We start from the raw sequence: 22,767 nt of genomic DNA, 5'->3' as shown, positions 1-22,767 counted from the left end.
GAAATGAAGGATCTCCTATTCCCCAGGGCTAATGTACAGTAATCAGATACCGATGGTACAACTCTGGTTGGTACAACTGGATCCTGCAGATCATGAAATCTGGGACGCGCCTCAGGATATGCATCTGGACGTTGACAACCTGTCGACAACATCTTCCATTCCTTCAAACAAGCAAAAGCTCTAGCTGACAACGGAAGCCTTGGATGACTTGATCGACAGTCAGCAGGTAAGTACTGTACCGACTATTACTTCCTTGCCTACTCCTGTCCCTACATCCGCTACACCTACCTCATCTTCTACTCCTCTTCCGACTCCAGCTGCCCCTCTGTTCCCAGGATATTTGGAGCTCATGGCTTCAATGAAAGCATTCAATGACAACATTGATGCAGAGCATAAGAGAGCTCAAGCATTCTTAGAGGCGAAGACTTAGACACATCAACAGGCACCGAAGTCCAAGGTTCCACCATTTCTAGTCTTCCAGATTGTACGGCGAAGAACCTTTGGCATTACGCAGAACATATGGTTCTTAGTGAAGGGTACCGTCACATTGGTGAAGGCATGGGTTCTAAATCAGTTTCGGATTTAGAGTATTACCCCTCTATTAAGAATTCCTCTCCCTGTTATGTTAGGTTGAATTCTGAAGTGTCTATCAGGGATGATACAATTCCCAAGGAAACGATCACCTTAGACCATGGTAAGGTTCAAACCTTATTGGTTTTGATGCTAGAAACAACTGAGTTTACCCATACCCAACTTTCTGCTTTCGGCAGGAAGCAGGCTACATATATAGCTCCAAAAGACACTGTCTTCCCCTTTGCCTCAAGGAGTTTGGAGGCTGTCAAGAAGGCAGTATTGGAAGGTAAACTTCTGCCAGTGCTAGAGGAGTATAAGCTTATTTCTCTTGCTCTCCCATATGACTCAGAAAGTTGAGATTTCCAACGCACCTTTACAGTTGGCAAAGTAGATAGGGATATCAGAGGTAAACAGTCAAATGAGAGGCTGCCCAGGGCTCTGGAATTTCTATTAAAAACGGAATTGAAGGCCAAATAAAGACTCAGGGCTTCTTTGTCGTACCAGTCTTACTTAGTAATACTAATTAGGGACTACAGGGTATTCAAAATCTGACCTCTTTCCAGTTCTAGCCATTTTGCTACCTTCCATAGTGATCTGCATTCATTCTTTTTAGCTAGGAGAGCCTGCATAGAGCACGTCCTAGTAGCGGCCACTATTATGCATGAACCTAAAAAGTTGTTTGAGTCCAACATCTGGGGGAAATATCTATTTCCTCAAAAGGTGGTACAAGAAGTCCCAAAAATAAGAGCCTTATGCAAAAATGGGGTATGTCCTCTAAGGGGAAATTTACCATTGCAGGACCTCAGCCTAAAGACAAGAAGCCTAGGAGATCCTTTCAATACAAGAAAAAATTTCCTGCCGCGACTGCCACAGTTGCCACTATCCCGTTACACAGTTTCCAGCTTTCAATACCATTTACGAACGAGTCACTACCACATTTCGACCCGTTTGAGCTCAAGGGAGAAATGCAAGTGAAAGGGGAAAATCTGGAAGAGGTGGCCAATTAAGGGGCCGAGGAAACAGAGGTACTTCTACTAAAGGAGCAGGTCCTTCAAAACAATGAGGAGCCTCCGATGTTGGAAGACTTTCGCTTTAGGAATCAATGGAAATTTGATCCTGAGGCACAAAGCATAGTCACAAAAGGACTAGCCTGGAAATGCAGACCAAAACCACTACTGTTCAAGAGATTCATCTAACCCACAACATCTTTTCTGGAAGACTATGTGCAGGATTTCCAGAAGGGATTCATCCGTTGCACGTAATACATGAACTCTTAACGACGTCTATTTTGCATGCAAAAGAAAGATTTGTGCTCTTTGAACTATTCTGAACTTGTCCCCTCTAAACAAGTTAATTCAGAACGACAAGTTTCAGATGCTCACTATTTCACAAATACACACCCAACTACCCCATGGGGCCTACACCGTCTCCATAGGTCTTACCCACGCTTATTGGCATCTTCTGATTGGTCGGCACTTCCACCACTACCTTGGTTTCAGACTGGCCAGAAAGGCCTATGTTTTCAGGGCTATGCCCTTTTGGGTTCAACATAGCTCCAAGGATTTTCACAAAACTAGTTGAGACCATTGTTCAGAAACTCAGGAACAAAGGTCTTCAAATGATGCCATACCTCAACAGCTGGTTAGTATGGGATGCAACAAAGTCGGAGTGTCTTCTGGAAGCTCTGGAAGTTATGAAGTTTCTTCAATCCCTGGGCTTCCAGATCAACCTCAAGAAGTCCATATTAACTCCAGCTCAACAATTCCAGTGGCTAGATCTGCACTGGGATTTGAAGTCACACATCCTTTGTCTGCCTCAGGTCGAGAGGAAGGAAATCGCAAGTTCGATCAGGTGTCTGCTTCATTCAAAGATCATCACTAGACACCATCAGGAAAGAGTCCTAGGTTCGCTACAATTCGCAGCAGTTACAAATCCATCCTGAAAGCGAGACACAAGGATGATAATAGAGTCTGGAGAAGAAAGGCATCAAATGCTCAAAGAGATCATCGCCACCAAACCCCGGCTCTACTGTGCAAACAGCTCAAGCAGTGGTCCACTGCCAAAAGCTTGTCGACACACGTCCCCCTGAAGCTTCCTTCTCTGACAGTATTCATCCACACGGATGCCTCAGAACGAGGTTGTGGGGGTCATACACCCACCAAGAAGATACAGGGTCCGTGGTCAGTTGCATTTCAACAATTCAATATCAACATTCTAGAAGCTTTAGCAGTGTATCTTTCTTTAAAGAGATTGAACCCAAAGACGAACTCACACATCAGGTTGTTCTCGACAACAAGACTATAGACCACTGCATCAAGAGACAGGGTTCGAGATCTCCATAGATCAATCACGTGATATTAGCCATTCTCTCTTTCTCGAAGAGAAGAAACTGGCATCTATCTACAGTTCTTTTAGAAGGGGTTCGCAATATGACAGAAGATGCTCTGTTAAGATTCAAGCCTCTGGAAACAAAATGGTCGCTGGACGATAAATCATTCTGTTTCATTCTATAGCAAGACCTGGAACTGCAAATAGATCTCTTTGCGATGAGCTTCAACAAGAAGCTTCCCCGTTACGTACCAATTAATTTAGATCAAGAAGTAGTGGGGATAGATGTGATGTCACTGGATTGGAGCCAGTGGACTTACGTTTAGCTTTTTTCACCGTTTAATCTCCTCATGAAGGTCCTGGACCTTCAAGGGAACAGTAGTATTAGTCGCCTACAATTGGCCCAAAAGCAATTGGTACCCTTTTGTTCTGGAACTCAAACCTCTTCAGATTCCTCTGCCGACACCAGTGCTGACCTAGGATATTCAACAGGAGACTGTCTTCGCTTCCTCTTGGATAACGAAAAACCTTCAGCTCATGATTTTCTTGTCCTAGCTGCTAAAAGAACATACAGAGTTTCCAAGGTAAGAATTGATTTTATAAAAGAATACAAGTCCTCTACTAGAAATAGACAATATTTTTCCTCTTAGAAGAAGTGGGTGGAGTTTGTTAAGAAACAGAAACACACTTCATTTATCATGGACTTCTGTTTATCATTAATTATCACAATTTATGAACTTGGTCTGGCCTCCACAACTATTTCCTCATGTAAATCGCCCCTAACCAGACCTATCGCCTATGCTTTCGATATAAAACTCAATAGTGAACTGTTCAATAAGATCCCTAAGGCTTATGCTAAACTGAAACCAAATGCTTCCCCCAAAACCATCCCATGGTCTTTAGATAAAGTCATGCACTTAGCCTCATCAATTGATAAGTATTCATCATCCTTGAGGGATCTTACTCAAAAATCGATCTTTTTATAAGCAATAGCTCCTGGTGCTAGTCAGCGACATTTTGGCACTATCAAGAGATGATGGCCACATTGAATTCTCGGAGCCGGGAGAAGCTAGTTTATACCCAAATCCTGCACTCCTGGCTAAAAATTAACTCTCCATGAAATGATGGGGGCCTTGGAAGATCGTCCCTAAAAAGGAAGATCCTTCTCTATGCCCAGTGGAATTCCTCAAGGCTTACCTGTCAATGAGTGTAGCTTTTAAGGGTGGACAAATTTTTAAAGGGGAAACAACAGTATCTAATCTCTCTTTAAAACAAGTGAGGTCCAAACTCAACTATTTTATCAGAGGGGCCGACCCAGATGATATGCTATCGGGTCATGATCCTAGGAAAATTGCCTCTTCCTGAAACTTCTTCTTGTACATGTCATTCAAATGCTTACAATCTTATACTAGACGGAAATTATTATGATTATCATTATTACTAGCCAAGCTACAACCCTAGTTGGAAAAGCAAGAGATGTCATGTATAAACTATAAAAAGACTCATGTCAGCCTGGTCAACATAAAAACATTTGCTCCAACTTTGAACTTTTGAAGTTCTACTGATTCAACTATCCGATTAGGAAGATCATTCCACAACTTGGTAACAGCTGGAATAAAACTTCTAGAGTACTGCGTACTATTGAGCCTCATGATGGAGAAGGCCTGGCTATTAGAATTAACTGCCTGCCTAGTATTACGAACAGGATAGAATTGTCCAGGGAGATCTGAATGTAAAGAATGGTCAGAGTTATGGAAAATCTTATGCATCATGCATAATGAACTAATTGAACAACGCTGCCAAAGATTATTATCTATATCAGGAATAAGAAATTTAATAGACTGTAAGCTTCTGTCTAACAAATTAAGATGAGAATCAGCAGCTGAACACCAGACAGGAAAACAATACTCAAAACAAGGTAGAATGAAAGAATTAAAACACTTCTTCAAAATAGATTGATCACCGAAAATCTTAAAAGACTTTCTCAATAAGCCAATTTTTTGTGTAATTGAAGAAGACACAGACCTTATATGTTTCTCAAAAGTGAATTTGCTGTCGGGAATCACACCTAAAATTTTAAAAGGGTCATACAAATTTTAAAAAAAAGCATCATCAATTCTGAGATTCGGATGTTAAGGATCCACTGTCCTTGACCTACTTACAATCATACTTTGAATTTTATTAGGATTCAACTTCATACCCCATAGTTTGCACCATGCACTAATTTTAGCTAAATCTCTATTAAGGAATTCACCAACCCCAGATCTACATTCAGGGGATGGAATTGATGCATAAGCAACAAGCTTGTTTTCTAGGCCAAACAACATGTCATGTGTATATAGTATGGAAAGTAATGGGCCAAGAACACTACCCCGTGGAACACCGTATATCACAATCTTATACTCAATATGGTACCCATCAACAACAACTCTTTGCGATTTATTACTTAAAAAATCAATAATAATGCTAAAAAGCAACCCACCCACTCCCAACTGTTTGAATTTGAAAACAAGGGACTCATGATTCACACGGTCAAAGGCAGCACTCAAATCAAGGCCAATCATACAAACTTCCTGACCACAATCAAGGGATTTCTGTACAGCATTGGAGATTGTAAGAAGGGCATCACATGCTTCGAGGCCTTTACGAAAACCAAATTGCAAACTAGGGAATAGATGATTACCTTCAGTAAAATTATTAAGACGTTTTGCTAGAAGACCTTCAAAAGTATGGGAGTTATGGAAATTGGGCGGTAATCATTGGGACTTGAGCTACCACAAACACATTTACATAGAGGAGTAACATTACCAATTCTCCAACAAGTGCTATAAACTCCTCTTCTTGCTAACTTGTGCAAAATAACAGATAACTTTGGAGCTAAGAAATCTGCTGTCTTTATAAAAAACAAAGGAAAAATGCCATTTGGGTCTACACCTTCATAAGCATCAAGGTCCATCAACAGAGCTTCAATCTCACGAGATCAAAAAGCTAAACTAGTTAGTTTAGCATCAGGAAAACAGGAATGAGGAAGTTCAAGTTTTTCATTACTCTGTTTACTGTCAAAAACATCAGCCAACAGGGTTGCCTTTTCCTTTGGACAGTGAGTGACTGAGCCATCTGGTTTAATTAAAGAAGGAACTGTTGCATCTACACCAAAGATTGCAGATTTAAGGGTAGACCACCATTTATGTTCCTGAGTTGTACCAGAAAGGGTTTCCTTTATGGTTAAATTGTACTCCTTTTCAGTTGAGGCATAAGCTCTCTGAGCAAAAGTTCGAAGCTGAGTATAATTGTTCCAAAGATGATAGGCCTCCTGGTTCTCCAAATCTTCAAGAGTGTTTTTCAAACACTACTTGTGACAATAGGAGGAGATTTAACACTTTGTTGGGGCAGCTTGTACTATGATTAAACCAGCTTCTTAGTGTTGTGCATAAACTCTTATGGACTATAATACGGGACTATTACAGTGTACATAGTGCGGGTTGAATGTTCTTCTAATTTTCTTTGTATTATAAGCTGTTTATATTGAAGAGTCAAAAGGTGACCTTATTTTTATCATATGGATTGATGATATTATTCTATTCAATACGATGTTACTGGGGTAAACATATCTTGTTTTTAAACAAAAAGATTTAAACATTATTACACCAATTATGTTACATTTGCTTGATTTTGGAGAAAATAAAATATTGTAGATCTTTTTGAATTTCCTCTATAATGGACATAAGGTTTCTAAAAGAAATTTGGTGTACAATTTTTTTTTTTCAACCCTCCGATTACAGCCTATATCTTAGTCAGTGTGTGTTCTTACATATGTATCTTCGTCATATTAAGGGGGCTGTGATGATAACTGTCTTATCTCAATACAGTTTACAAAAACTTTCATAGTCCATTCATAGAGTTGGACTGTTATTCCAATTAGTTATATTTTGAAGGGTAGAAGAAACCATCATTAAATACACTAACTGTAGGACAATTTATATTCTTCTATGATCAGTGAAGATGACACAAAAGAGCACTTATGTGGTTAAACTCTAATATGCCACAATTAAGAATTTTTATTTCTCTGGTACACTCCCATCAGCAGGACATGGCTCTAGCAAAATTAACGGGATTTTGACATGGGAACAATCTATTTGTGGGTGAGATAGCCATGTCGTCCTGATGGATCCGTGCGTTACTTTTCATCTCCTCTCAATTCTGTGTCAAGCCATGCTGTATGTTGTGGTTCCTGGTTCGTAGTTCCTTATTTCTCACTCCGCAAAATAAGTTTGCGGGCACTCTATCACTTTATAGATCAGTGCAAAGCTTCTAAGCTTATTCTTATTATTGAAATTAAGCTCATTTTACCTGTACTATAAATAATTTAGTGATGAAATTCTCAATCTTTACTTTTATCCCATTCTACCTTGAAATCAGATATGATAACACCCTGCTATCATCAGTTTTGGCGACCTATTGTGGTAAGTTTGAACTTTTCAAATCCTTCTTTCATTTGCATTCTCCTACATATATATGCAGCCAAGATCCCGGCTAGAATTTATTAGCGTACCTACACTTATGTCTACTTTCATTAACTTTCCTAATTTTGGGCATAAAAATAAGTGTTCAATTGTATCTTCTTCATCTTTGCACCGGTCACAAAAATTATCTTCATATTTTCCCCTGAAATTTGCTTTTAAAGTGAGCATATTTAATCTTGTCTTCATTACAAAGGATACCTACATCTATATTCATTACTCTTATATAGGGCTGTGGGCCATTTCCTTCTATGAATCTTAATTTTTTAATCACCTTTTTTTCTTCAACAGTTTCTTCTATTTTTTCCATAATCCTTTTCTTGATTTTTTTTCAGTGTCCTTTCCCCCAACTTCTAATTTTTCCAACTTCCACCCATATTTACTATGGATTTCTTCTACGCTCTTACTCCAGCACTTTCCATAAGGGTTCTTCAACTGATCCTCAATTATCTCTCTTACTAGTCGTTTTTTATCAGAGTTTATTATGTTATGGAAGAACATTAATTTCTTATATTCTATTCTGCAGGACACCGGCCATATTCTTGTTTCTGCAAAGATGCCTCAATATGGTGTACTTGAAGGTTGTTCATACATATTCCTTGTTATCTTATATTGAAGGTTTTCCAGATCTTTCATATCTTTATCTCTTATTACACTCCAGGTCTCCACATTAGCAAATATTGTTGGTACCACTACTGTTTCATATATTTTCTTTCTGATTTCCAATGCCATTTTTCCTACTTTTCTCGTATCCCCATATTTTCGTATTTCTTGGGTCGTATATGCGACCCTCTGGCTTTTTTTACTGATACTCAATTATTTGTTTCCCTTCTCTGTGCACCATTCCCCCAGATACTTATATTTTTTGACTAAACTTACTAGCACATTCTTCACTTTTGTTTTAATATCCTCTTCTTTCTTCTTCTTTCTTTTGTGAATTAATAATACACCAGATTTTGGGGGGTTGGTGTTGATTGTGAACTTCTTTAAGATCTCCTAGCTATGACAATTACTTATGGCACATTCTATTCCCTCTTTCCTTCCTGTGGGAAACATAATATCATCTACAAATACCAGTGATTCAATTTCAATATTCCTTATCAACATAATATTTTTTCTACTAATGCTATTCACTTTGTTTGTTACGATACTGCATAGCTTGGGTTCATATATAGTTCCTTGTCTCACCTTTCCTTCAATCTTTATATCTTCTGTTGTACCTGCTGGACAGTTGATGGCTGCTCTAACTTTTTCATTCATATTGTTAATATAAGTCCTTCCTTCTATCCAATCCTTTTTCCCATTTCTTTCATGCAATCCTTCACGTCTAGCTTATCGAAGCACCTATATGCATCACAGAACCATACATACGTTGACCCTCCCAAAAAGGCATTTTAGTTGATTTCTACATTCAGTGTTAGCAGAAGATGGGCCGTCTACCTCCCTTCAATGCCTACACACTGGAATCTACTCATCTCTTCCTTGAATCTGTTCATATATTTTTCCATCCTTATTTTCTCCTATATTTTGCTAATTATGCTTGTGATAAATATGCCTTTTTTTTCTTTTCTTTTTGCTAATTCCATTTTATTTCCCTTTTCGTGGATTGACAGTATCCACATCTCTTCCCACTCTTTATGGATACATATGTTCTCGTCAATTTCTGTTAGGATCAACGTCAGACTTTCTATTAATTATTTACCCATTTATTTAATCACAACATTGTTATATTCTTGCCAGGCCATTGTATACTTGTCTTTCAGGCTTTTTGCGATGGCTTCTATTTCTTGATAAGTTAATACTTTTTTTTTTTTTTTTTTTTTTTTTTTAACTGAATCTCACTCAGTCACTTTCTGACAGCCATTCACCAAACAAGTTGTTGATTTCTCCTTACAAGACCTCTTCCTCACCCTGGGGATTTTCTAGCTTAAATAATCCTATGTAGAATTAATTATATTCTTTTTTTTTTATTTCTTCAACTTCCTCTATTATTTCTCCATCCTTCCCTCTTATTGCTGGACAGTTGCGGGCATTTTTTCCATCTTATTTCTTGAATTCCCAGAAGGCTGTGCTGTTCATGCCTCCTTTTGCTTTGATCTTTTCTACTTGCTTGATTATTCTTAAACCTTCCACTTTTTGCTTTTCTTTCTGTATGTATGTCTACGAGGCTCTCCTTTATCTTAATTCTTCTCTTGAACTCGTTTTCCTTTCCTTGATTAATCCATTTTTTTTAAAAGATTCTTTTAAGTTTCATTAGTTTCCTAAATTCTTTGGACTTCTTGTTTTTTCTGTTTGTCTCTTTTATACTACATTTTCTTATTATTTCTTGCACTTTTTCTTGCCCTTTTGAATATTTTAATCTTATATCTCCTTTTTCTTTGGCAATCTCTATAAGTTCTTTCTTATCCTTTAGGACTATTAAATGGTTCCAGACTATTTTGTATCTGAATTTTCTTTCTTTCTTGTTTAAGATCAACCAATTCATTTGTAGTAGGATAACACAGTGATCAGAATACACCATCTCTTTTGATATCCTGTGTGGTGTTATCACTTTCTCTTCATCAATTACCATGCTACTAATACCTTGGTCGTCTTCTTCCCTAACTAGAGCATAATCTATCACTGATTTCTTATCTTTTTCAATTCTCGTCCAAGTTCCTCTGCATTTCTGGTTGCTATTTGTAAATATCTTGTTGGACTCCTTTGCCAAATCTCTTAACATATTGCCAGATTTTGAAATCTCCTTACTATATTTTTTTTTATAATACTTCCTACTTTACAGTTGAAGTCTCCCTTTACGACTACTTTTCCTTCTCTGTTATTTGCTATCATTAATTCCTCTTTTAAGGACTTGTACATATTTTCTAAATAGCTTAATTTTGTTTTATTTTCTCGTGGAGCATAAATTAATCGTAATCTAGCTTTAGATTTCCCTTTATCAATTTTTACCCAGTGAGGCTCTTGACCCTGGTTTTCACTTTTTATTTCCACCATTACATTTTTTTTTTCCTTACTGCAATCATCACTCCTGCCCCGTTTGATTTTCTGTTATTATAAAAGACCCCATAACCAGCTATCTTCAAATGTTCATCCTCCTTCAGATGGGTTTCTGTGATGCAAATAACAGTTGGTTTTATTTTCTGTTATTTCCTCTAGCGAGTCCACTTTTGATTTTATGCCCCTTATATTAATGTAATGTATTTCAAAAGCCTTATAAAATTTTGCCTTAATTTTCCCTCTCCTCTTTTTATGATGGCTGCTGCTGGTTCCTGGTTCCTTACTGCTCACTCCGGAAAATAAGTTTGCGGGCACTCTATTACTTTATAGATAGGTGCAAAGATTATAAGCTTATTCTTATTATTGTTATTAAGCTTATATTACCTGTGCCTTAAATGAATTAATACCCTAATGAGATTCTTAGTCTATTCTTTTATTCCATTCTACCTTGAAATTAGATAGGATAACACCTTGCTATTATCAGTTTTGGCAACGTACTGTGGTCAGTTTGGACTTCTTAAATTCTTCTTTTATACGCATTTCCCTACCCATGGATTCAGCCAGATCCCTGCTATGATTTTTCAACATACCTAAACTTATGTCTATATTCATTAAGTGTCCTAATTTTGGGCATAAAAATAAATGTTCGGTAGTATCTTTTTCATCTTTGCACAGGTCACACAAATTATCTTCACATTTTTCCCTGAAATTCGCTTTTAAATTGAGCATATTTAATCTTGTCTTCATTACAAGAGATGCCTTATCCCGATTCATTTCCCTGATATAAGGCTGTGGGCCGTTTCCTTCAATATATCTTAATTTTTTCATTACTTTTTTTTTCAATAGTTTCTTCTATTGGTTTCACAATTCTATTCTTGATTTTTTTTTTCTGGGTCTTTTTCCCCCAACTTCTTATTTCTTCAACTTCCATCCCACATTTAATACAGATTTCTTCTATGCTCTTACTCCAGCACCAGTGATCGTGTTTACAATAACACACTGGTATCGGAGTTGTAACGGCTCTCCCATGTATCCCATACCCTTCGAGACAAGGTTGGTTAACTGCATTCAGGGAAGGATAACCGTGGTTGTTTTAAAGATGTCTGTGAAGAATTTTCTTCACTACTCTTCTTCTTCATAGTTTATACGTAGACTTTGTTATTGTTCGTGACGTCACGACAGGAAAAAATGTGAGTAATGTGTCTTTCTTAAGCGAGTGTCCCAAGATTAATACTTTTGTGTTTTTGTATTCATTATTCTACCTGAAGTATTTAGGTATTTTAAATCTCTTAACTACAACTCAAGTCTGCTAGTCTAGGAGGTATGGTTGTCCACACACGTAAGCCCGACTTGCTAAATTACCTTTTAGTTTCATTTTTATTCTGTATGCCAGATGTTTAGAGTTAGGATTATCTTTCTCCCCTGGAGTTGCAAGATTTCTCCTTGTATTCTAAATAAGTGTATTGCTTAAAACTCACCTCACAAGTATTTCAAGCCTGTCCTAAATGAGAGTTGGCACTTCAAGACCATAGGCCTACGCACCAAGATAAGCTTTTTTGGGGGAAGGAAGGAGGACGCAGCTGACCTGAACTCGACCTCACAAACATACAGGCCCCGGTACTGAACGGAGCTGCCAAGTCAGGCTCCAATGTCAACCTCGTGTCCCACTCTCCATCACTAGCCTGCCCCCTTATACCTTAACTAACCAAGATTACGTAGAGGAGGTCAAGCAAATAACCAGTGTTTAGTGCATAGCTGCTAATTCTACAGCACGTCGGTTCCAGTCTTGGGGGCTAGTTGGAGAACTTGGAGGGGGCCGTTGACTCTGCAGAATAAGTGCTGTAGGCCTAGTGAGCAAACTGAAGACCGCCACATTTAGGACATGGGCGCCCACAACATATAAAAATCTTGTGAGTTCAACTAATGGCCATTCCCCCTTTAGATAAGTTTCTATTTCTCATAAGCTAAGTAAAGGTATTATTTTGGCATTACATCTTTCGGGCTGCGTGCATGGAAATTAATGTACTCATATTTTTTTTTATCTTGGTAATTGCTTGAGGTTACTGACCACATGTTGGGACCTCACAGCAGCCTACCGCACAAATTGTTGATCGGAATTTTTTGACTCTTATTTATTCTGTTTGAGGGTTAATCCACAAGTTAATTCCGTTTAACATTTTCATATTTTTTTGTGTCGTAAATTCACCTTTTCATTTTATCATATGAAAAACTTATAATTGAGTTACTGATAATTTTTCCAGTTTTTAATTTTCTTGTGTTAAAATCATCGAGTTATTTCCATCCCTTTTTACTGTAATAAAGCATTTGGAATAGATTACATATTTTGGTATCTTTAACCGCATTATATTAATTTTACCAATTTATACTATGGGACGGGTCAGAAGTACCCAAGGTGTTGAGAGTAACCTACTCTAGACATAGGTAAGTTGGTATCAGCGAGTGTACGCTCTTTAACTTAGTGCTTTGAAGGTGAAGATCCCCATTTAACTTTACTTTATACTTTTATACTCCACTGTTCCCCCCTTTTTTTATTGTCTCTAATTGCATTAACGTAAGATACCTGTACATCATCTCACTGGGGTCACTGGGACGGAGTCGAAACAGAGCCTTAGAGTGAGATGACTCTAGCCCTGACAAAGCTAGAGTAGCCCATAAATTATTTCCAATTTAACGTGTGGAGTTCTCCGGCCTCTGGAAAGTAAAATTGCCTCCTTTTGTATTTAAGAGTGAAGGTTAGTGAACTATGGCAGTAAAGTATTAGCAAAGCGTTTGTGTCCCGAGAGTAAGTGCTCATTATCCTCCCCTGTTGAGCTTTGGGTAATTAATTGCCGTAGGAAGACTTTCCTGGACTAAGTTCCCACTCATCTATTTAGATAAAAAATTCTCCACAATGTCCTTGTTACATACACAATATCTTTCGGGATATTAGCTCCAGGGGTAATAATCCCGTAACACCTCTACAGACAAATGAAGCACACTTGGGTATTCAATACTGCTTCCACCACGCCAATAAGGTGAACGACGAGTGAAAGTCACTTTTAGTACTTTATTTGTTAATAGTTTTTAACAACCGAGATACAAAGGACAACGATGTTCTTATGCAAATAGGCTAACACGAGGAAGAACAGTGGCCTGAAGATGCGGAACAGCGGTATGGTGTTGAGCTACTAATAGAAGTGTTCTTCAAAAGAATATATAATTATTAAATGGTAAAGCATCAAAAGAAACTAAGCCAGAGCTATCAATATTTTCCTTTCTTTTACAGCTAGATACCGGACAGGTAGACTACCTAGTATCAAAACCTATAATTTCACAAACGATCTTATCGTTATTTTTTCCCCATTTTGGAGAGGCCGGAGATTCTTCAAAACTGCCATTGCGATGAGTAGAATTTCCTTTTCTATCAGTTCCCTCATCAACACTTCCGTTCATAACTCCTGCCAAAGTATCCTCTCCTGTGATTAACACTTCTCTCTTGTTGAAACAAATTAATTTCATTCAACTAACATATCGTTAGTTGATAGAATTCGATGCACAGGAATTGGAAATAACAAGGTTTTATTTGGTAGGCCTATTGTAAGCCTTCTTTATTTCAACTTATTTATATCACAAAGTTTTACATTAAAAAATAAATAAATATGTTTACAATAGAAAATTTTCTGGGTATTAAATCTATCATTCGTATAACAACATATAAATCTAAATAACAATATTCAAGAATTAAGATTAAGGCAACTGGCCGACGATCATTTTCCCTCTATCTTAACCTGTTAGGAGCTATAGTCAATTCTTTTTAGTCAGGCAGATTTGCACTGACTCACAGCGATGCCTTTTTAGCTCGGAAAAGGTTCCTGATAGCTGATTGGTTGGGCAAGATCATTCTAACCATTCAGATAGCAGGGAAATTTTTCAGAGCTAAAAGGGCACCGCTGCGAGTCAGTGCAAATGCACCTCATTAAAGAAAATTGAGAATAGTTGTTAGACTCACTGTCTTTAGTTTAACTCCGGCATATTTAATATCTTAGACGCTGGTTTAGAGAAAGGCTGGACCATGATAACCGTTTGTCGTTGGGTCTACCTGCAGAAAAAAAGTTTGCTTCTAAGAAAAAAGAGCTGACTATCGATGTTAATGCGTAACAATGCAAATTCTCTCTCTCTCTCTCTCTCTCTCTCTCTCTCTCTCTCTCTCTCTCTCTCTCTCTGAAGCGGACTAACAAGAATTCACATATCCAAAATAAAATCCTTTAGAAAAACAGAGCCACTCTAAAAGGGAGTATTCTACTTCAAGTGATTTAAGAAGAATATTAGATTATTTTTTGTTTCTTATATAAAGCAACTTCACGCAACATGAAACTGCCAGTGTGCTTGTATTAATACATTATATTCAGCATAATACAGCATGACAGTTGAATTTACGTTTTCCTCATGAAGCTCTGAGACATCCGCGCTAGATCAAATTATTCAATAGCAATATTGTATTGTCGTTAGACCTCTTTTGACCTTAAGCAAAAAAATCAGAGGAAAATAACAATTTCGGCTTCCAAATGTCATCCAAACATTTAAGACCCAGTGTAGATCCTATTGAGCAAATTCACTGAAATATCCGAATACTCACCTTTGCAACTGCAGCAGTCACGCGTTAAATGTGCTTTTCCTGGTGCGAGAGGTATGCAAGAACAGCATTCGGTTCTTCCGGCTCTTCTCGTCCTCGAGCTTCTTCTGAACTCCTCTAAAGCGGTGTTCTCAGTCTGGAGCATAACAAAGAAAATGCCTCTTTTAAAGAGCATGTAAATAGTTGGGTGAAGAGACATTCCAACCACCTTATCACAGGGAAAAGATGGAAGGAGAAAAAAACGATAGACTAAAGATGAAGCACTTTACTCATTCACAGGTGAAAGTTAAACTAGAATGGGCACTATGCAGAGCGCAAACCTTCGCCTGTATTATGTTGTATATCACTAGATAGGAAATTTAATTATGCACATTTTGGCACTAGTTTCATACAAATCAAACAAAACCTGGCCCCGATATGGCAAAAAGAAGCTTTTGACCTTTTCGTGACCTTGGCCTTGACTTTTGACCCCAAATCCAATAATATTGTCTTTGGATCGTGACCAACCATTCCACCAAATTTCATGAAATTCGGTCAAATAGTTTTTGAGTTATGCGAATCACAAAGACACACATACAAACACACGCCTATCAAAACATGAACATCGCCACAACGAGGTTGGCGAAGGTAAAGACCAAGAATGAATAGATTTCACTTGATGATTGATAAATCTTCGTATGGGGATAACTTGGGTATCATAGTAATATCTGCGTATGCATCTATACAAAAAAATTATATTTAGATAGCCCACAGTATACCGTACATGTTAAAATAAATGAAACACAGTATCATAAGGTACATGCGATATCATAAATACAGTGCTACAGCATAATAACAAGTTTACTTATGCACACTTTAATTATGCATTACACACACACACACACACACACACACATATATATATATATATATATATATATATATATATATATATATATATATATGTGTGTGTGTGTGTGTGTGTGTGTGTGTATACCAAGTATTATCTTTGAAACCAATTAAAAGCCTTGATGTTACTATTTATGAAAGTAAAATGTTAATCTTAGATATTGAAATTATACAGAACTGATGATGGCTCACCCCAGGACTTGGCAAGGCGTTGGTCAGAACCAAGAGTAGGGAGAATAATATCATCAGAAGTGGAAGAACCTTCATGATGTGCAGGTCTGTGATGTCTCTGATTCTGAAAAGGAGAGAAGAAGTGTTGGCGAAGGGTCAAGAATATGGAAATAGATGTAAAGTAAGGCGACTGACATCAAACAATGATCTTCCTTCAATATAACCATATAGGTTAGATCAATGTATCTGCTCCATTCTGTGTCTTACATCTATTAGGCTTACACATAAAATGGTTATGATTTTAATGGTTACGATTTTTCAATTGCCTAATCCATTCACCATTACTAATACATTGCACATTCTCCTCTCACTCTCAATTGTTCCCCAAGAAATTGATTGCTATTAAAACAATTTAATACGATATTCTTTTAGTAACTTTTACTCTCCACCATTTCATTTTGCTTCTTTCCACCTTTAAGTGTAATTTCTAAAACAATTCCACTCTTCACTACATCTGCGATTTCCCCACCAGGAAGTGGAGTCTGATAATAGGTTACTTGTATTTCCACCTCTCTAATACTACAGGGACATCTTTTGGTCTCGCTCAAAGTTTTCTCCACAGCTTCGCTTCACTGTGCAAAAGAAATGTGATTCAGAGCAACAATATCAACGATAAACTTTATCCTCCCACCACTTTTAATGGAAGTGTAAGAATTCTTCTTTCTTGGAGTCGTGCATCCAAAAATTTAACCATATTATGGATCTGTATAAATAAGATGAAAAGTGATAACAGTTATTATATTCTAACGACTTAAATGGGGCAAACCGAAATGTCTTGACGATTTGTGGTTTTGAACTATGATCGAGAAAAAGCTCCTCTTCTGATCCCATTTTTTAAAGGAAATTTAATCTACTCGGGATCGAATCAAGTCAGAGCTTCGACCATCTTGCCTGACAACAGAAGAATATCTCCATGCAAAGACGAAATAAATGATTTAAAGAAGTCTTTCTGCCTATTCCACCTTGCTTGAAAGACAGTTTTATTCTGGGAAAACAGAGCTTAAAACAGTTAGATATCCACTACGAAAGATAATTCAACACTTACAGTTTTAGAGGATGAAATAGAAAATCTTATCTAAAAAATATACATGAGCGTTAATTCACCAAGATCTTAAAAAATAATTTGCCCAAAATCTTTATATCCCCAGAAATAGCTGGATAATTTCATAGAAGTCCAAGAAACGCCAGGACCTGACCTCAACGGATGAAACTTCTTGCTATAAGGGCATAGCGTAGAAAATTAAGAGCAATAAAATCAATATCAGTGACACTAACGGAAATGCAGAAACTAAAATGGTGCTGCGCTTACCTTGTTAAAGGAAGACCGAGGTGGTGAATGTTTTGGTTGCAAATCTCCCCGACTTATATAGCCGGTCACTTTCTTAGTATGTGCAGGTGCCAGTTCTTGCTATCCGCAGAGAGGATGCCTGTGTCCGTAAAAAGGTACACGAATAGGAAAACTGAATTCAGGTCACAGTGTTTGTAAGAGCATACGTATTCAAATAAAAACGTGACCGCATGATTACCTCTATCTACATAAATATCTACATTTAAAAGAACTGTTTGATGTCCTTATATTATATCAAAATAACAGTTTGGTCTTTTGAACCACTGCATACTCTCGAATATACGAGTTTTAACTAATTTTGACAAATGATTGTCATGTTTTCAGTCTTTTGTCTTGTGTTTCCAGTCTCAGCCCATCTTGTTCTCTCTTCATCACTTCTTTAAACATTTGTATCGCTTATAGGTTACACACAATAGCACTAAGCATTTTCACACACTATTTTGCTGAGACAACAGAAAACGACGAAAGCACTTGTTCGAAGTTTCATATTGATATTTCAATGAGCAATTGTTTTATGTCATATGAAGTATACACTGCTAAGTAGTAGGTTGGCCACGGCACCAGCCACCCATTGAGATACTACCGCTAGAGAGTTATGGGGTTCTTTTGACTGGCCAGACAGTACTACATTGGATTCTTGTTTCTGGTTACGGTTTATTTTCACTTTGCCTACACAAATACTGAATAGTCTGGCATATTATTTACATATTCTCCTCTGTCCTCATACAAATGGCAACACTGAGATTACCAAACAATTCTTCTTTACTCAAGGGTTTAACTACTGCTCCGTAATTGTTCAGTGGCTACTTTCCTCTTGGTAAGGGTAGAAGAGACTCTATAGCTATGGTAAGCAACTCTTCTAGGAGAACACTCCAAAATCAAACCATTGTTCTCTAGTCTTGGTTAGTGCCATAGCCCATGTACCATGGTGTTCCACTGTCTTGGGTTAGAGTTCTCTTGCTTAAGAGTACACTCAGGCACACTATTCTATCTTATTTCTCTTCCTCTTCTTATGTTAATTTTTATATAGTTTATATACTTTTCTAAAAATATTTAATTTTTCCTTGTTTCCTTTCCTCACTGGGTTATTTTCCCTGCTTTGCACTAAGGTTGTAGCTTAGCAAGTAATAATAATACTACTACAAATAATAATAATATTCCGCAAATTGTTTTATGAAGTATTGACGCATTCAACGGAAATATTGTTTCTCGAAGTTATGGGTTCAGTAAAAAAAAAAGGTTGGTGCATCAGAAACTATTGCATTACAATCCGCAAGAAATTTTCATTTAGCATCAAAGTTGAAGAAAGGTTTCGTGAAATAATGGTTGATTGATTATAAGTTTTCTGGCATCCTGACACCAAAGTTCATTAACACGGAATCGTGAAATAATGACTTTTTTTTTTTAAATAATTGTTTCATGGACTGAACCGCCCCCCCCCCCCCCCGCCAGCCCCCCCCTCCCCCCCCCCCCCCCCTCCTTCCTTATCTTCCTCTGTCACGTTGTCCAAGAGCCCATGATGTCAGGGGCGTAGCTACATCCTTTGCCTTCAAAAGAAACTATTCTGTGATACAGGTTTTACAGGCTGGGGTGTGGGAATGCCAAACAACTTTCAAAGCCCAATACCTGCAAGAAATGACCCACAGGAGGCTCCATACGTTTTCTATCAAGCTCCTTTTTGGACAAGTAGCAGAGGGTTGAGGGCACTGTTAACCGGTTTTAGTGTGCGTGAATGAAAAGGTATGCCTTGCTCTGATTCTCTTCTTCATCCTCCCTCTCTTGGGGAAAGCAGAAGCCCAGGTTCTCTGCACAAGCTGACCTCAAACCATTGCAGGTAAACCATGCTCCCTTGTGTACCTAGTATTGTGTCAATACTGTTGCGTCCCCATACCCTGGCGAGGTGGCATTAGGAAAGTCTTAGTTATAACAGTTTTTTCTACAAAGACTCAGAATAACATTTACCTTGACAGCCACAGTGCTTATCTCAACACACAGCTTGCGTAGGATGCAGACCTTGCTTAGCAAGGTTTAGCAAGGTGTTAGGAACTCTGTATATTTGGTACAAACGTACTTGAGATAAGGAGCCCCCTGGTAAAGTCAAAAGCCAGATTGGCCGGGACTACCACTCTCCTAATGGGTGAGTCATACCTAATAATAGCGTAAATTTGTATTCCAGGTACTGAGCAAATAACAAATTCAGAGATAATTTGTATTTTTCCTAGTGAAACTAACCTATAGCTATTTATACAAACTTACCCGCTAACCCTATCCCCTTTGAAATCCTACCACCAAGGAGAGCAAGCTCAATCGCAGGTGTGTGAGTGGGAGGAATAGCGAGCTGAATTCCCCTACAACCCACACCCCCACTAACTAGTGGAATGGGTAGTTAACCCTCACTAAATCCTAATGACTCGTCCTTTCAGCTTCGCCGAAAGTAATACTCCAAATAAATAGCTACATGTTTGTATTATTAGGAAAAATACAAATTATGTCTGAATTTGTCATGTTTCCAAGGGAACCTTTGCTATCTAGGAACTCTTCAACTGCAGTATATGCATGGTTCTCCTCCATACTGGATTCCACGCTACCAACGTTTCTCCGGATGAAAAAGTCTGGGGCTAGTAAACCACCAGACACTGGGTGAGCAGATTCCAAAAGAGCACTCAACAGTGTCCCCTATCTTCCTTCATTGGAAATGAAGGATCTCCTGTTCCCCAGGGCTAATGTACAGTAATCAGATACCGATGGTACAACTCCGGTTGGTACAACTGTATCCTGCAGATCATGAAGTCCGGGACGCGCCTCAAGATATGCATCTGGAAGTTGACAACATGTCGACAGTAAAAGCTCTTGCTGACAACGGAAGCCTCGGATGACTCGATCGACAGTCAGCAGGTATGTACTGTACCGACTATTACCTCCTTGCCTACTCCTGTCCCTACATCCGCTACACCTGCCTCATCTTCTACTCCTCTTCCGACTCCAGCTGCCCCTTTGTTCCCAGGATATGTGGAGCTCATGGCTTCTATGAAAGCATTCATGGACAACATTGATGCAGAGCATAAGAGAGCTCAAGCATTCTTAGAGGCGAAGACTGAGACACATCAACAGGCACCGAAGTCCAAGGCTCCACCATCTCTAGTCCTCCAGATTATACAGCGAAAAACCTTTGGCATTACGCAGAACATATGGTTCTGAGTGAAGGGTACCTTCACATTGGTGAAGGCATGGGCTCTAAACCAGTTTCGGATTTAGAGTTTTACCCCTCCATTGAGAATTCCCCTCCCTGTTATGTTAGGTTGAATTCTGAAGTGTCTATCAGGGATGATACAATTCTCAAGGAAACAATCACCTTAAATCATGGTAAGGTTCAAATCTTGTTGGTTTTGATGCTCAAAACTACTGAGTTTACCCATACCCAACTTCCTGCTTTCGGCAGAAAGCAGGCTATATATATAGCTCCAAAAGACACTGTCTTCCCCTTTGCCTCAAGGAGTTTGGAGGCTGTCAAGAAGGCAGTATTTAAAGGTAAACTTCTGCCAGTGCTAGAGGAGTGTAAGCTCATTTCTCTTGCTTTCCCATATGACTCTGAAAGTTAAGTCGTCCAACAACGCACCTTTACAGTTGGCAAAGTGGATAAGGATATCGGAGGTAAACAGTCAAATGAGAGGCTGCCCAGGACTCTGGAATTTCTATTAAAAACGGAATTGGAGGCCAAATAACGACTCAGGGCTTCTTTGTCGTACCAGTCTTACTTAGTAATACTAATTGGGAACTATTCAAAACCTGACCTCTTTCCAGTTCTAGCCATTTTGCTACCTTCCATAGTGATCTGCATGCATTCTTTTTAGCTAGGAGAGCCTGCAGAGAGCACGTCCTAGCAGCAGCCACTATTATGCATGAACCTAAAAAGTTGTTTGAGTCCAACATCTGGGGGAAATATCTATTTCCTCAAAAGGTGGTACAAGAAGTCCCAAAAAAAAGAGCCTTATGTAAAAATGGTGTATGTCCTTCAAGGGGAAATTTACCCTGGCAGGACATCAGCCTAAAGGCAAGAAGCCTAGGAGATCCTTTCAATGCAAGAAAGAATTGCTTTAGGGATCAATGGAAATTCAATCCTGGGGCACAAAGCATAATCACAAAAGGACTAGGCTGGAAATGCAGACCAAAACCACTACAGTTCAAGAGATTCATCCAACCCACAACATCTTTCCTGGAAGACTATGTGCAAGATCTCCAGAAGGGAGTCATTCGTTGCACATAATCCATGAACTCTCAACGACGTCTATTTTGCATCCAAAAGAAAGATTTGAGCTCTTCGAACTATTCTGGACTTGTCCCCTCTAAACAAGTTGATTTAGAACGACAAGTTTCAGATGCTCACTATTTCACAAATACACACCCAACTACCCCATGGGGCCTACACCGTCTCCACATGTCTTACCCATGCTTATTGGTATCTTCCGATTGGTCAGCACCTTATACCCCTACCTTGGTTTCAGACTAGCCAGAAAGGCCTACGTTTTCAAAACTGTGCCCTTCGAGCTCAACATAGCTCCAAGGATTTTCACAAAACTAGTCGAGACCATTGTTCAACATGTCAGGAACAAAGTTCTTCAAATGATGCTATACCTCAACAACTGGTAAGTATGGGCAGCAACGAAGTCGGAGTGTCTTCTTGAAGCTCTGGAAGTTATGAAGTTTCTTCAATCCCTGGGCTTCCAGATCAACCTCAAGAAGTCCATATTAACTCCAGCTCAACAATTCCAGTGGCTAGATCTGCACTGGGATTTGAAGTCACACATCCTTTGTCTGCCTCAGGTCAAGAGGAAGGAAATCGCAAGTTCGATCAGGTGTCTGCTTCATTCAAAGATCAACAATAGACATCTTCAGGAAAGAGTCCTAGGTTCGCTACAATTCGCAGAAGTTACAAATCCATCCTGAAAGCGAGTCTCAAGGATGATAATAGAGTCTGGAAAAGAAAGGCATCAAATGCTCAAAGAGATCATCACAACAAAACCCCGGCTCTACTGTGCAAACAGCTCAAGCAGTGGTCCATGGCCAAGAGCTTGTCGAAACACTTCCCCCTGAAGCTTCCTTCTCTGTCAGTAGTCATCCACACGGATGTATCAGAACGAGGTTGCAAGTCATACACCCACCTAGAAGATACAGGATCAGTGGTCAGTTGCATTTCAACAATTCAATATCAACATTCTGGAAGCTTTATCAGTGTATCTTTCTCTGAAGAG

The 22,767-nt window shown here is 38.5% G+C and overlaps 1 long non-coding RNA gene across 1 annotated transcript; it reads right to left on the bottom strand.

Moving 5' to 3' along the window:
• Positions 1-13,783: 13,783 nt before the first annotated feature.
• On the bottom strand, positions 13,784-17,528 carry LOC137642202 (uncharacterized). The gene is made up of 4 exons (XR_011044691.1): positions 17,480-17,528; positions 16,132-16,234; positions 15,055-15,187; positions 13,784-14,517 (listed from the first exon to the last, which is right to left on the bottom strand). It is a non-coding gene; the product is annotated as an uncharacterized lncRNA (long non-coding RNA).
• Between the last annotated feature and the right edge of the window lie 5,239 nt (positions 17,529-22,767).

Source organism: Palaemon carinicauda, chromosome 6 (assembly GCF_036898095.1).
Source record: "Palaemon carinicauda isolate YSFRI2023 chromosome 6, ASM3689809v2, whole genome shotgun sequence".
NCBI classification, from domain to species: domain Eukaryota; kingdom Metazoa; phylum Arthropoda; class Malacostraca; order Decapoda; family Palaemonidae; genus Palaemon; species Palaemon carinicauda.
Note: the sequence above shows the minus strand (reverse complement) of the source record. Positions and strands in the feature narration are given on the sequence as shown.